This window comes from Vicia villosa, linkage group LG3 (assembly GCF_029867415.1).
Source record: "Vicia villosa cultivar HV-30 ecotype Madison, WI linkage group LG3, Vvil1.0, whole genome shotgun sequence".
Lineage (NCBI taxonomy): Eukaryota > Viridiplantae > Streptophyta > Magnoliopsida > Fabales > Fabaceae > Vicia > Vicia villosa.
Window position 1 is genome coordinate 83,462,816 of NC_081182.1, and position 5,389 is coordinate 83,468,204.

A 5,389-nucleotide genomic window follows, 5' to 3' on the forward strand; every position below is an offset into this window, starting at 1 on the left:
ATGCAACACAAAATAAACAATACGCAAATAGCTCGAAAAATTGATACTTCTGATAGTCATTTTAAACTTTGCATACAACAAATATCTCTATTAAGGCATCTTCTACATAGCTGCCCAATTCTTCAACTTGTCTACGCTCTAATGGATAAATAGGCCGGTGATCTTAAGACATATCAATGGCCTCTCCTTTTCGACTGAGAACTGCTCGACAGTCACCAACATTAGCCACCATTAGAAGTCTAAAAGAAGCATATTAGAAATGAGTCAAACAAACATTCAGGAAGGCTATATCTTTCTCCATAACTAATACAACAATAACATCCTATCATGAATCATATCTAATGAAACATGTTTAGTGAAACGAAATTCATTAAATTCAAGTTCTTAATAATAGTTTGAGATATAACTTTCACTATCCTCTTTCAACTTCTAAATTTTTGCACCAATATGTCAAGCTAATAGTAACCATACATTAGAGCTATAAAAAATGTAGAAAAGAGACAAACATAAGATAGTGGAGTGAAAAGATAGATGGACCTACCTTCCAAATATCATAGCAGTAGGAGTTGTGGTCCTTGAAGAAGTATTCACACTGCAGCAATCATCAGCCATACCCGAGTCCGCCAAAAGAAAAGCCTTTTTGAAGGAATTATCTACCTCCTGTAAAAATATGTTATCAACTTCAGATGTCTAAGAAAAATTGACATTGCAAAAGAAGAATTTTATAACATTTTTTCGTATATCAGCTGTTGCTTCGGGTCCTCCATAACCATCAAACATCTGAGACATTTGCCAAAGCTCAATTAGATTTAGATTGAGACTAACTAAAAACAAAGGACCTAGGTGAAAAAGATAATTACCCCGTAAAAGGCAATTGGCTTAGGAAATTTATATAGTGATCCTAGATGATAAGTCAAATCATCTATCCTTATTAGAACCTTCACAACACCTGCAGCCATGATTAACATCAGCCCTCTATCCTTGTTCAGGAGCTATCAAGTGAGGTTGATATCCATCAAGTTGAGTTATAAGATTCCACACATTATCCATTGAAAGATTCCTGTCAAACTGCAACCTTTTTAAAGCGGCAGGGAGTTGATTATCAAATACATTATATACTTCATCACCACCTGGTCACCTGCGGAAAAAGCCGGATATGAGAGCAGATTCAATTAAAAAGGCAATAGAATTCAAACGATCCAACCATCCCAAAATAATTGATTCAATTAACAATTCACAAAATAATTGTAACGCGTGATCACATAACTAAACCTGTAAACTATTCACAGAAAATTCACACCAAACACACAACAAAGCCTTAATCAAACATGTTAAACAGATCCATACAACAATACAACAGATCATTTCTATTTCATGTATAACACAATCAATAATAAATTATACACCAAAAAAAGCCAACAATACCTCTCCCATTTCCCTAAGAATAACATCCCGCTCCCGGCTGATCCGATTCTCATCAAACTTTGAATTCTGAAGAATATCAAGCGCATCAGTGTGATCCCATGAGTCAGTGCCAAAATAATTACGTCAGAAGAATAAAAAAACTTGTTGTAATCTTTATTTTTCTTCAGTCTAATTGTACCAGTAGTAGATACTACTTTGGTAGTAATATATTGTTATAAACAATTTAGATAAAAGTTCAAATCGAAGAATAAAAAGCTTAGTTATAAACTGCTAATGTAACAATTCAATACCAATTCACAAGCGAAAATCAAAGCCTCAGCAGAAAATTAACACAACAATAATGCTATAGCGAAAACTCCAAAAACAGAAGAGAAAGAATTAAGAAATTAGCGCAAACATTTAACCGAACACTTAGAAAGCAAGACTGATAGTGAAATTTTCTTCTCCTCGTCGCTTTAACATGTGACTAATCCTCTAATTTAGCTTCAGAATTGCTTCATGTGTATTTAATTCAAACCAAAACCAGCTCAGAATCATAATCTATAGGGAAACTGTAATGATGTCGAAACCGAAAAAACAAAGCTTTACCGTACTAAGATAAAAATCATACTCAAAGGACATGGCAGCGAGATGTTCCTTGTCCACCACTAAAGACTCAGCGCATTGAGCTGCCACCAACGTTACTGCACACCCCACAGCCGAATCTGCCATCGAATTTGCTCGTCATCACCAGACTTAACAAAAAAAGTTATTGACAGAAATACACACTTTAAGTATAAGATATTGTCCCATTATCTGCACAAATAATTCGTTGCCTTTAACTAAAATACATTACAGGATATGATGACCAAAAAATATGTTAAGAATCTCATCCAAATAGCCACTTGTAGAAACCTAAAACAAAACTATAAGAAATAATGAAGTCAAATGGTTAAAAAATGTGAAAATCTGAAAGGTAAATGTAGGTTCATGAAATCAAATAACGAAACTAAAAGGTAACCCTGACAAGATATAGTTCATGAAACCAGAACAATATAGGTGCAAATCTGAAGTGATGCTACAAACAAAGCTCAGACCGACAAATACATATGTTGAATCGCATCAGCAATCACTTCTCCATCCTCAAAACTCACAGATCCAAAATCTTGCAAGAATTTGGCTACCATCTCAGTTCCCGTGAACATCTTCAACTGTCATACAATGGCGTGATTTGCATAGCTATGGAATATAAAATGTAAAAAATGAAGAACAAAACCATAAGGCAAAAAGATAGAGGTGAAGTGAACAAAACACAAGAACACGAAAATGGAAATCATGTGCTATTGGTTTAGACATATCATTGTCTCAGCGGTATGAGGCACCGAGGAGAATGAGGAACCCGCTAGGGTTTGTAAGGAGAATAGAAAGAGGATTGGAGGATGTAGATCTGAGGAAAATCGATTAGAGAGAATGGAGAGGCGGAGGTTTTAGGGTTTCTGTGAAAAGAAAGGAGGAAAGACGTTAGAGAGAGAAAAGTGATTTGGGAGGAGGGAAAGGTGATTTTAATCTGACCAATCAGCAAACAACACATGGCAAGTGAAAAAATTCAATTTGTTAATTACTGAAGTAACCTTTTGCAAGGGTAAAGTATTTTTGGCTCAAGGTTAAATTAGGGAGTTTGGTCAATTTTATAATATTGAGTAGATAGTAGATAGTAGATAAGTTAAATGGTACTCTACCAAATAGTTTAGGACAATTTTCTAAGGTGTCATACTTATATGTTTTTGCAATCAGTGGACAAACATGATAATGGAATACCATTTTTCATTTTATTACAGTTTCTTTTAAAATTATTTTTTAAATTTAAATAAATAATTCAATGCCATTTATTTATGCAGTTATACGTACTGTCCCACTGTTGTTGATTTCATTAATTATCTCGCTAAGTGCTGTCGCATGCATATACTTAAAACAGGATGTCCAAAAGCATGCTGATTTCATTTCAAATTAAGCTATAATTATATTTATTCTTTTGTAGGTACTATTCACTAACATGAGTGCTTATGAAGATTATATGACACATAAGGTAAACAATAAAATATATGAGAATAGGTTTCTCATTCATGATTTTCTAAATTCTAATGCAAATTATTTCTTTCTTACTCCATTTAAAATAAAATTATTGGTTTGGTTTCTAGAAGGGGGTTATAGCTTCTTAAGCATAGTAGATGGAAAGTGTTGACTAATGAATAATTAAATGGATATTCATTATTTTATTCGGGATGTTTATATATGTTTACTGATTAGCCTTTGCTCCATTCCTTTTATTCTAAAGTCCTCCATAATGTAGATAAATTATTTTATTTTCCTGAGTCCTAACCTTTATTATATTTCTCACTCCTACAAAATAACCCTCAAAAGTAGTGCAAGCACCCTCAAAGGGACTTTAATTTTAGCTTAAGGACCCAATTACAAAATACTAACGAACTAAATTATAATTAAACCCAAAATCATTTTAAAGAATTGGCTCTTCATTAGAAGTTTAATTTAATTACATAACATACCACGCAGTTTAGTTTCTGACATAAAATTCATATGTTTAACTTGCACTATAAAATTATTATTAGATTTAATTTTCGTTAGAAAATATTCTAATGATGTTTTCCCCTTTTAAGGTTTCATGTAAATGGAGTTTTTTCAAAGTATATATTTTAATAAATATATATTTATTATTTCAGGATCAATTTTGATTTAGATGTATCAAAGGGAAGATACAAGACCACTCAAAATTGTAGATACATGAAAGTGAAGTATGAAAGGAAAGATACAAGACCACTCAAAATTGTAAATACATGAAAGTAAATACAAGAATATTAAAATACAATTATATGAGATTTCTTTTGTAGGATTCACATATTTGATTTCTAAGATTCTAAGTATATGGAATGGAATTTTCTATGTTGAAATATTTGAATTTAATATAAAATAAGATAATTTTTTAATTTTAGTTATTTAACTTTGTCATGGTTCTTAATGTATTTTAAAATATTTATAATGAGTAATTTAATTTATATATTAGTAATTTTCGTTAATTAAATTTAAAAATAAAAAGAAAAATTTAGTATATTTTAATATAATAAAATTTTTGTTTATTGAAGCTTTAGTGACAGCTAAAAGAATATAATTTGTAGGTATAGTTTCTACTTGTAAAACTCCATAATATATAGTGACACTTGTTGAAACTGTAGCAAAAATTTCAACCGTAGCTAAAAGTTACTGTGACAATCAATTTGGCGTCACATAACACCCCCTTATAGTTGACGCCAAAGGTGAGTGTCACTCAAAGTCCTATAAACATCTACCTACGGATTATTGACTTTTAGTGACACTTTTTGAGTGTCACGAGAAGTCAGTTTTCTTGTAGTGACATCATAATATTTCTTTATTCCATTGCCTAAAGAGTGCCAACAAAAGATGTATCATACATGCATGAAAGAGAACTTACTACGAATATACGAGGGGATACTTTTTCAAAACTTTGCACACTAAGTTTTACACAAAAGCCAACTCACATCAGTGACATCACCATTCCACACACCTCATAAATCAATTTTTGTGGATGCTAAAGAGAATGACACATGAAGCAAAGGCATCACCACCATCTTTCATTTTTTCTCTCCTGCAAAACGGTTACACCACTCTAACCAACTCTGAAGCTCATTCTCTCACCTCTAACAAACTCCTTCTCCTTTATATAAGCTCCCCCTCACCACAAACGAGCTCAGATACACAAGGTTATAGAGTTTCTCCCATTTCCAGATCTCAAAAACCTCTCTCTCACTCTTATGTTCAAGAGCACGATTCCTCTCACTTCTCAAAGAGATCTTCATGGTTCTTGCTTCCTCATTCATCATCATCAAGAGTAGAGGGTTCTGTATGCATCATTCTTGATCTGTAAGCATCATTCTTGATCTATAAGCATCAT

At 32.4% G+C, this 5,389-nt stretch overlaps 1 long non-coding RNA gene across 2 annotated transcripts; it reads right to left on the bottom strand.

The window, feature by feature from the left end:
- LOC131656232 (uncharacterized) lies at positions 1-2,309 on the bottom strand. 2 transcript variants are annotated; one of them, XR_009300028.1, is made up of 4 exons: positions 2,036-2,309; positions 1,426-1,491; positions 542-1,138; positions 1-239 (listed from the first exon to the last, which is right to left on the bottom strand). It is a non-coding gene; the product is annotated as an uncharacterized LOC131656232 (long non-coding RNA). The 2 variants fall into 2 exon arrangements; XR_009300029.1 differs by having other exon boundaries at positions 2,014-2,309.
- Positions 2,310-5,389: the final 3,080 nt, after the last annotated feature.